Below are 11,444 nucleotides of genomic sequence, written 5' to 3'. Positions count from 1 at the left end.
ATCGATCAATCTGACAATTCTATTCTATTAAATTTTGTTAAATATTTTGGCAGTCAATCGGGTGTCACAATCGAAACGTACGAATGGTACTTGCGATTAAAGTAAATGTCTGCAGAGCTATTTTACAACGACCGTTTGAAAATTGTGACTACTTTAAATTTATGCTATTATTATTTTATATTATATTATTATACTCTGTTAAATAATATAAAATTTTGCATTGTAATTCTAATCATCGCGACGCAAAATTACGCGGATACTTCTAGTGCAATCTAATGATGTTCAAAATTTCGGTTACGAGCGATGCATGATGATCAAAGCCACGTCATAAAAGCTCACCGTGTATTAGCTGCGTCGATCATTATTGGCGCCATTTGTAAGCGACGCATGTAAACAACAGGCAGCCGCGTTATTAATTTATTTACGAGCTCGGGCGTGAGCCGGGAATCAATTAATACCGCCGTGCATTTTCCGTCTCCGCGGAAGGCTCAAACAAAATCACGGGCGGCGATCGGGCGGACGCGCAATCCGCACCAGCCATGGGAAATGTATGCAAACAGATGGCTTAAATATTCCCCCCCTGAAATGGTCATTGCGTCTGCTCGAGTATCGCGCGCGAGCGAGGAAATACGGGGACCGATTTTCCGAGTGCAAACGTATTTTGTAACATTCGCAAGGTATAAATTTCAAGGTGCAAAGATGTTAATATTTGATAAAAACAACTTGACAATTTAAAAACTTTTGTAAATAAAAAAAGTTAACAATTTATTTTTTAATATAATATTTACGAAGAATTTTCAAGTTAAAATTGTGCAAAACTGTTGTTAATAAAATAATCTTTAATTGATTATGGTCGTTTATTTTCTATTAAATTTTAGATGTTTACTAGAATTTTTATTTATAGTTTAATTTGAAATACATTTTATTAACTTTACCAGCGTGAAATTGAGGCAGAAACAATAATATGGCGCTATGTTTCTAAATCTAATTTTATTCTACTACGCAGCACAAAAATCTCAATATTTAAATTCTATACTTTTATTCTGTTAATAAATATAGAGTCTCTAAAATTTTATTTATAATACTACGAACTGCATAAAACATTTAAATAATCAATAAAATCAATTTAAACAATCAACAAAGTATATATTAATAATATGCATTTTATATCCATATTCCGCTTTTTCAAATGTTTTTTACATGAAATTAAATATAGATTTTTATCTCAATATTTCTGTTAATAATTTTCGATTCTTTTAATATTGAATAATACTTGTTACGTTTGCCTGTCAACGTGTTATTTTAATTTTGTTTATAACATTGAAGAACACATAAACTGTAATCTTACAATGTAATTAATAAACGGAAATAATTATCCCTTGTTTAATTTGACATCTATTGTTACTTGCTTGTACACAAAATTTGCTTTTAATGTGTAAAAAATGTGTAAAATGTAAGAAGCTCGGAACGAACGCATTTCGACGCTTAAACCTGCGTTAATGCGATGTAATTGAGAGCTTACAGAAAATTTAGAAGCGATGGAAAGAGGAAGGACAAAAGGGTTGCTGGACAATTTTTTTGACATAGTAAAAATATTTGTGCAGCGAGACAATTTCGCAGACACGCTGCGGGATATCCTGAATGGACGGTGAAGGTTTCCGCATTTTTTTTATTTTTCTGTAGCAATTCTGTCATACATTTATCTTTTGTGATATATTCCTTATGTTTCTGTCTATGTTTCTATTTTATTTGATTAAAAAAAATATATTTTTTCTTTTATTTTCTATTCTTAATCCTTTTCCACGTTTTAAGTAAATTTATTGTGTTGTTTTTCTTTCAAATTATTATTCTTATATTTTTTATTATAATAAATGTATACATTGCAATTTAATATTATTTTTCATAATTTATTGAGCTTTTTAAATCTAAAATAAATATATTTATTAATTTATATTTTACATATATTTATATATTTTGCACTTAGCTTTCATTAAATTTATTTGTTCACTTTTTTGTACGTGTGTATGTGTGTGTAATTATATAAAAAAAATTTCTTAAAAATTATTGAAAAATCTCTGTTTTCTTTATGATTATTCAATTTTGTAAAGTTTGATTTTTATTTAACATAACATAATCCAAGTTAAAATAACATAATATGCGCTTTTTTCGAATGCACTTTTTCTTACAGCGATATAATTTTGTAATGCATAACTGTTACTAAAATAGTGACAGTAACTTAATTCTTTTAATTAACCAAGTACTGGAATGTAACGCAATCACGAGATAAGGTAACTTTACCACGCATGCTTTTTCACGCGCATCTTTATGCAACGCACGAAAGTGATAGTTTTTTTTCATTCGCGCTGCGCATCCGGCGCAATAATCTTAAATCCCGCGTGAGCTCGGCTACACTAAATAAATTTCGCCTAATTACCTTGTCTTCTCTGCTTTATTCGTTCTACGTGAACGCAAAGTTTATGATAATGTTTAAGAACGGCCCAGTCTCGATTTAAAATCGCAAGAGCAAGATTTCCATAATTAAAAAAAGTCAGGAATAAAATGTTAAAAGAAATGACGCTAAAGTGTTCATTAATTATTAAATTTTATACTAATGTTTAAGATATACACTAATTTATTAATATTGTCAAAAATTAAAAAAATGTTTACTTTTTAAATTTATTTAAGCTTTAATTATGTAGATTTTATTATAAAAAGTTATTTACTGTTGTACATGAATAAGTTGCAACAAATAATGATTTTCTTTGTTATTGTATTTTTTATAAAGAATAAATTTATTTCAATTTATTAAACAATCTATTTTTAAGATATTTTAGACAAAATTATATTAGCCATGAAATTCTCTTTGTATAACAAAGAAATATTAACACGTCGCGTATGAGTTGATTGAAAATTTGCAAAATAATTACTACACCGGATAATGCACCTGTTCTCATAAAGCACGTATAAGATTACAAGCGGTAGGTGCAGACTTTCACATATACTGATTTAATTATAATTTTGTAATGTGTGTTCGAGAATGAACGAGAAGCGCTCAACCTGAGATGAAGGGTTCAACCAGAGATGAAGGGGATTCGGTAAAACGATAATAAAGGTGACCTTACGTAAGTACGGATATCTTATCCCGAAATTACGAGAGAAAAGTGCGGGTCATGCAAGGTTAAGTTCTCACTCATCTCACACCGCACAATTGCCACCCCAAATTCACTCCTCCGTTTTTTATATCTTTCCTCGGGTATCCATCATAAATTCCATTCTCTTTAAATTAATCACGTTGTCCTTCACACTCGATATTGTCAAGTAATGTTTGCATGTACGTATTTTATGGATAGAAATCAACTCAATGTATTAAGAAATATTATAATTTAAGAATTTAATAGTAAATTTGCTTTATGTTTTTATTTGTGTCGAGTAAAAAAAATATATAAATTCAAAAGATAATTTTTTAAATTTAAGGTTAAAAATTAAAATTTATAGAATAAAATTGTGGTGTTCATGCGGCATCAAAATCGTCTGACCATGAAATAGGTATCCCAGGTAGCCGACGTCTCGAGAGAGAACATTCGTATTAAGCACTGAAACAAATTGCGCTTCTGATAATCTCTATGGGCGATCTATCCTTGGTCCGAGCGGCATAGGCGAGAATCATGTTTCCTTAAGAACCCAGAACCCTTTTTGGGGACAAGAGAGACTGAAAAGAAATTTATATTAAGATCATCTTGATTAAAAAAAAACTAGGTCAAAGAAAGGACACTTAATTACCCATCGAAAAATTGGGCTTATTTCGCTGTCATGAGAATATTATGAATAATTTTGTATTGTTTATCACTTTAAGTTTTACAAAGTCTTTTATATTATTGAAATATAAAAAAGTGAATTTTATTGTTAAAAACAAATGATAATAATAGTAGCAAATTTACAGATAAGATTTTCTAACCTCAAAATTACTTTTTTATAATAATTCTTTAATTCTCCATTTATGTCGCAATTCTATAATTCTTTTATTCTAAAATGTACCGATATATGTGTCTACTACACTGCTATACAATATTAAATTATAAATTACAATTAAACTACAGCAATCTTTTTGACAATTTTTTCCTAAGAGAGAAACTAAACGATCGGAAGCAGGCGATTCGCGGAGCACCACGATGAAGCATGTATTAAACGTGAATATGTCGAGTGCATATGAATAAAAGCGGCAACGTGCTTTCCGTTGTAATGATAATTTCACGACGATATTTATACCGTGCATTACATATGTATGTACATATGAGTCGAGAATACGCGTTGAGCATTTTCTTCTCGCATTGTTGCTCGCGCGGCGCAATGCCCGAGCTTCTAAATTCGACTTTGCGCTGATCGCTCCTACAGATTCTTGAAGAAAGAAGACTATAAATGAGGTAAGTTGGCATTTACGCTTTGTTATCGGAACTTAGACTTTTATTGCTATCAAACGAGTGGAACATGCGCTCGCGCTCTCGTGAGCAACTGTACACGCATCACTTTCACCGGTACATGTCGGTTTATGTTCATTTTTATGACCGCTGATTACCAGGTACGCTAAATAACCATCATATTTGATCGTCCATTCTATCATAATCAGATCGAAACTATCGATTGCAGTGCAAGTGCAATATGTACGTGCATCACGCGTACATACATTGACATAAATAATCAAAAAGCTTTAAACAATAGCGCGCGCAAAATATAGTCTTGAGTGACGATGGAACAAAATTCTTGTTATTAAAATCGATCAATAAAGTATTATTATTTTTGTGTTTTTATTGAAGATTGTTTAATAAGCGTTGAGTGCCATGAGATACGTACATCATAAATATGGAGACCAATTTGAAGCAAAACTTGGTAAAATAAGTTTTAATTACACATAATAATTAATTGACTACTTTAGCATTATATATATTACAAATAAAATAACGGTTTACAATTGTTTCAACAAAATTTTAGTTTGCAAAACAAAGTAAATGTTAATTTTTTTTAACGCAACAAAATAATTTTATGTAATAAAATTTTGATAGAGCGATATTTTTGTTATTTTTAGTCTTTCAGAGAATAAACGTCCACGATTCACATTCTTGGAGATCTTTTGACAGTATTTGATTATAATTTACAAATATTTGAAACAACTCTGCAAAGATATCTGCTTAAAAGTGAATGCGCTACGCAGTTGAGCCGAACGACGCGTCGACGCTAATATATCGCCGCTAATTATGAAATCCTCGTCTGCCTTCATCGATGCCTGCGGACCATAATGCTGGCTCCAGTGCACGCCAGTGCATCGTAAAACGGGGGCGCTATTAGTTTCGATCGGATCGCGCCAAGCGCGTCTTCGCTTTTTATCTAATATATCTACAACTCGCTGGGAGGACGTCGCAGTGACTGCGCGATGCAGCGGGCCGCGAGCGCAGCGAGGCGGTTCAACCGCAACAACTGCACTGCAATTAAATGTGCGCGCATAGCCGAACGTATCGCGCGGCAGATTTATGTGTCACTGCCGGCTACGCGTTTCCTCCTCCTACCATCTTTTTTTTTCCTTGTCCCGGATCCTTCCGGCCCCTCCGCGACGCGGCCTGTCCGCCCTCCCTTCTTGTATTCCAGGAGAGCAGAGAGAGAGAGAGAGAGAGCCGAAGCGATCGTCGCGTATCTCAATCCCGGAGGAGGTAGACGCGCCTATGTGCTTTGATTAAGTATTACGCGCGATTAACCGAGCGTCGTGCCCGGAAGCGATTCCCGCCTGCTCTCTTCCTTCGATCGCCAAAAACACCCTTCGCGCTACGTTTTCCTATACATTTGCCCGTTTTATATCGCAATAATTGTTATATTATTTTCACAAAGGTACGTAAAATGTTATCTATTTACTGAAAAAAATTGAGTGTTGACAACCAAGTTTCAGAATTGAACAGAGTTTAGTTGCACAAACTACAATTGAGTTAGATTGATTAAAATCAGATCAACAAATAAGATATTAGACAAACAAGGAATTATGTTCAAAGAAGTAGGGCTGTTTCTTCGCCATATGCAAGAACAATTTGAATTATTTCAATTGAATTTTTTTATGGCGCGCGCTTATGTGGCCTAGTATTTTAAAATTATAATTATAATTTAATATTTTCAACTATTATTTACATTTAATATAATAACATTTAATATATTTTATACCGAGTGTAAATGAATATAACGACAATATTATAAAGCGTGTTTATGTAGCATAGAGAATATATGTATATATAAATGTCACGACACACAAATGATATTCCTAAATCCAAATGCCAGTATGTGTTCAGTACGCGACCTGTGAAGATATAACAAACATAGAGGGTTTCATAACGTATGTATATTTGTAATATATAAAAGGGTTTTAATTAAATACTTTCAATTATTTAAAATTAAAACACGTTTACTAAATATGTTTCTTATATTAAAATTGGTATTAATAATTTTATTAAATGAAACGTACGCGTTTATCACGCAAGATAGCGGAACAATATTGCTGCCGGCATTGAACGCGGCAGGCGCAAAGAAAGTACGTGCGTTTTATTGTACTGTTTTATTCATTGTTCAACATTCAAAACATTATTCTAGAATTGTCAAGTCTTTCATTAATTGTCATTCTATTTGCAGATATCATTAACTCTGAAAGCCTTTGGAAAACAGATTCAGTTAAACCTGCGTAGAAACGACGACAGATTGTATCGTCTGCGTTTAAAGTATGGAAACATAACGCAAAAGGTATCACGAAAGAACTGTCAAAATTAAACGCAATGGATTTTTGCTATTATCTTCACGAAGATCATATAAGCATCGCGGCCATGAACTTCTGTCAGGAACATGGATTGATTGGTGGTATTATTTAAAGAACAAATTAATTTGAATATTTTTATTCCTAATTGTTTTCGCAGTTTTATAAGTAAAATTAAGATTTAAAAAAATGTATCCTTGTTGGAAGTAGCAAGAGGTTGTTTTTTCGGAAAGCATTAAATTAGATATTATCGTTGCAAAATGATTTGGCGTTGTCATCTTTAATCGGCGATTCTTGTATTGAAACAGAAACTAATGTTTCATCTGGCAAACCTCACTTAATTAAACGATCACTGAAATATCTTGCTGATTTGGACCTATTTTATGTGAACGATCTCATTGTCAGAAGCAACGTTGTTTATCAAATTCACAGTATAATTTAATTATAGAATCGGCCATCTTCTTCGATGAAACCGCATATGATTCGTTCTCGCCTTTTCTGGACGGAAATGACACGAAGATACGTAATACGTTGGTGACATGCGTGAATGGTCTTCAAACTGTGTTCATCCAAGTCTCGGCCTCTATTAATATATAATATATTGACGTACATTTTGCAAATGCAACCACCAGATCTGCCACATTTTGGCGGCGGTGCTTGTAAACTGCTGGATTTGTTTTGCAAATATGCGGAAAATTTTAATCCTTTGGACGATAATAATCCGCATCTTAACTGGATTAAATCTTTATTATCCTTCGGTGAAGAAGAGACTTAACTGCCGCGGGAAATGGCTCATGCATCTCGCAGTCGTCTTGTGCAATAGTAGAATTTGGTGTTCGACCAGAAGATCTTAGACGTACGATGTACGAATTTTGCATCGATTTATGCTGCACATGAGATTGGCCATAAGTAAATTGTTAGTCATCATAACTAACTAATAAGTGTGTATACGTGCGTGTGCGCGCATGTGTATGCACACACATATATGTATAGAAATTATACATATAAGTTTAATTTTTTTGTGTAAGAAAAACTAAGGAAGTGGAAACTAATTTAATTTTTGAAATATTTTATTATTTTTTTACTTTCTTTGGATTGTTAAATGTAAGTTTATTCTATTTTAGTGATACAAAGTTAAGTATATCCTCGATAATTTTTGTTCGAAATTTCAGGGATGATGAATGAATGTTCGAAAGGTGATTACAACGTGTCACCTGAACGGGGCTTTCGAGGCAAGACGGTTTGGTCTTGAAGTCGACAGATAGCTGAAAAACTGTGGCAGACGAAGCATTGCTTTCTAGATCAACCGGACGATATCTCGAATGTTGATAAGCTCAATCGTTTGCGGTATAACGATTATATCAAAAGAGAATGAACCGTCGAAAGGCAATGTGAATTATTTTTGTGCAACAAAAACGCAAACGTTGTCACACTGCGTGATGTGCGCCAGTCCTTACAATGCGAGTCGCCTGACAAAAATAAATACTACTTCGCGGGAAATGAATATTACTGCGCTGGACGGTACTCTTTTATCGCTGATTAGATACATTAATGTTTAATTAAGTGCTAATCTATTTCTTTTGTTTTTTAGAAATTCATTGCGCACCCGGTAAAGAGTGCCACGACGGCGAATGCGTGCCTACTTTCGGATCGTCGGACATTTTGAACCATAGTGGAGAGGGTAACTGAAGTGAATGGAAAGAAGACTCCTGTAGAAACCATTGCTCGGAGAAATCCAAAGGCGTACTAGCCAAACATCGATTTTGCCGGGATGAGAATAACAGAACAGTGAAGAGCCATCTTGTGACGTGATGTTGTCTGATGACTCGACACTTTGCACTGAGGAACACTGGACGATCGACGAGTTCATTACCATAAAGTGCGGGTTTTTCAGCCTTGGTGCGCCGCGCTGAGGGAGTTTAGGCAGTTTACGATGATGACATGCCGTGGACGGCTTGTTATTCCGTCGACATCGTTACTTGTTACGCTCCACGCGTGAAAATTGGAATCTGGCCATACTTGCTGGTGCCACGTTGAAAATGGATCGTCAGGATTTTTTTGGTTGTAAGCATCATTGTTTGGAAAACTATTGATCTGAAAGAAAATCGCCGAAAAATTATCTCTAAACGAGGATCCCACTTTAAAAGAGGCACGTTATTTCCTCTTGAAGTCTCTTTCCCGCGTTACTAATTGCTCAATTCGCACGTTCAGTTTGAATGTTACTATATGTCATCGATCGGTTGCCATCGAGACGATTGCGTTTGACAGCTTGTATCTTTGTTATTATACAAAAAATAGAAGTGTTTTATAGAAAGTAAAAATGTTAATTATTATATAACGGGAACAAATGGCGCGCGCTTGTGTAGCCTAGTAGATAATACAAATACAGATGTAATCAGTAATATAATATAATTATATCTAAATAATATTAAAATAATGCATGTAATTTTAATAATATTATAAAAAAGTAAATTGTTGCAATAAATCTAAGAAATTTAAACTGGTTCTTGTGTCAAAACTTAGAAGTTTCTTTCTTTCTCTCTCTCTCTCTCTCTCTCTCTCTCTTCCTCTGTTCGGTTACAGACAATTTTAGCTTTGTGCCAACACTAGTAGCTTTTTAATATAAAACTTTCGGGCTGCCAGCTTTGATTATATTCCGCTACATCTTGATATCGACGCTTGTCGTATAATTTCCAACGGAAACAGCCAACTCGTCGCGAACCTCTCTTCTTGCTAAAAACGTCAATCGAGTGCAACAATCGAGAGGCGACATTCGGGAATAGTAAAGGGAGTCGCCGTTTTTGCCGCGGAAATGTTCGACTTCATATCGCCGACAGGATAAGAAATCGCCACGGCGGTTCTCAAACTTCTTCAATAATACTTTCGGCTGCGACGTCGCTCCCGCTCCGAAAAAGCTCTCTTTGAGTTCAACACGTCGATGCAGTTATCGCGAGTGGACACACGCGCCCTGGGGAAAACGAATCGCTGACTTGCTTCCGCGAGATTTGCCCCGCGCGTTCCGTAGAATCATTGTCGGCGAGATGAGAAAATAACGCCGCGGATATCCCGAGCGATCGACCGTCTATCGCCATTTAGAGCGAAATAAAAAGTTTCCTCGTTTACCGCACCAACTGCCAATTGCATCTGCATATCCGAAATAAAAACGGACTGGCGCAAACAGGCATTTCTCTCCCGTTGTTTTTTTTTTGCTGTTTATCTGATTCGCGGCGTCGCTGAAGGCATCGCAATAAGAATTTCATATCCAAACTATTGTATTTAATATAAATTTTAAAAACTATTCCGAGTGTGAGAAACCGCTTCTTTTACTGTGCAATATCACTGTTTGTTAAGATATATAATTTCGAAACATTATTTTTCGTGTACTTTTGACCGTTTGAAATCTGAAAAATTAATCAATGGGTTTCCGCGTTGCAAAATATAATTTAATATAAGGCAGTTTTAATATTGCAAATTGTTTTTAATTGTTGAAAAGCATTTTTTACGCTTCGACAAATCATAAATATGCAGAGTTGAATTTATTCTGTAACGATTCCTTCCGCAGAAAGGAACTCCGCGTTGCTCGGGAAATTTTATAAATGCAATTCTCAACGGGCCGACAATGGTAATGCACCGGCGTGGCGCGTGGCTGCACCAACGAGAGTAGCGACGATGCAGCTCGCGCGATCCTACGCGAGCGCACGTGGAAGCAAGTCCATAAATATATGACGCTTTTAAATCCCTTTTAAATTCCATTTAAACGTAGCGAATGTATGCCGCATTTAAAATTCCATTTTAAAAGGCCGGTTATATTGTCTTTGACATATAGCTTAAAAACGACGTAGTGTGTGGGTCTTACATTATTTTTAAGATGGCAGTCTTTGTGGAAAATACTTTATGCTATAATAATAAATTGCATTAAATTTATTCTTTCTACACGCATAAAACTGCATTTGCTATTACGTCACGTATGACCAAAAATAAAAAATCTCAAAACACCTTGCAAGACTTGAAAATTTTGAAAAGTTTTGAATGTGTATGTGCGCATATACACACATTCAAAACTTATATATACAGATTAGAAGATTTTGTATGTAATTTTTTTATTTGTCTCTTAATAATGTTGGGTTTATCTAAAATTAATGTCTGATTTTCTATGTGCAATAGTAAAGGTTCCTTACATCAGCAGTTAATAAACGTATTCATTTGTTATTTTGCTGGCTGAAAGTGTGTATGTGTGCTACAATACCAACTTTACTCTAAATGGTTTCGAATTAATTGCTGCGGAGATCTTCACTCGTTAACATGGCAGCTGGCAGAGTACATTTGCGACATTGTATTTTTTATGAGTCTGAAATGAGAAATAATGCGAGTGTGGCGTCTAGAAATTTATGTAAGGGTTTCGGACAGGATGCTGTACCTGAGCGTACCGTGCAAAGATGGATTCAGCAAATTTTGTAGCGGCAACTCTGTAGATTAATTAATAAAAATTGATCAATTATTAGGCTGCTGTTTATGCGCTTTTTTTTGCTCGTGTTTAATTTACAATATCTATTTAAATTTCTTGAAATAACTATTTAAAATTTTTTTTCTATCTATTTCTTCTTATATTTTTGCTTCAAAAACTTTAAACAGCTAAATAAAAGCTAAAAAAAAGAAACCATAAAAT

General features: G+C 34.3%; 1 long non-coding RNA gene across 2 annotated transcripts; it reads left to right on the top strand.

Annotated features, from left to right (window-relative positions):
• The first annotated feature begins 5,075 nt into the window (after nucleotides 1-5,075).
• On the top strand, nucleotides 5,076-10,774 carry LOC105679008 (uncharacterized). 2 transcript variants are annotated; one of them, XR_010888474.1, is made up of 6 exons: nucleotides 5,076-6,367; nucleotides 6,513-6,562; nucleotides 6,661-6,882; nucleotides 7,227-7,882; nucleotides 7,951-8,299; nucleotides 8,370-10,774. It is a non-coding gene; the product is annotated as an uncharacterized lncRNA (long non-coding RNA). The 2 variants fall into 2 exon arrangements; XR_001101778.2 differs by having other exon boundaries at nucleotides 5,077-6,367; nucleotides 7,227-7,694.
• The last annotated feature ends 670 nt before the right edge of the window (nucleotides 10,775-11,444 follow it).

Source organism: Linepithema humile, chromosome 2, assembly GCF_040581485.1.
Source record: "Linepithema humile isolate Giens D197 chromosome 2, Lhum_UNIL_v1.0, whole genome shotgun sequence".
In the NCBI taxonomy this organism is placed as follows: Eukaryota; Metazoa; Arthropoda; class Insecta; order Hymenoptera; family Formicidae; genus Linepithema; species Linepithema humile.
This window is presented reverse-complemented; position numbering and strand designations above follow the sequence as displayed.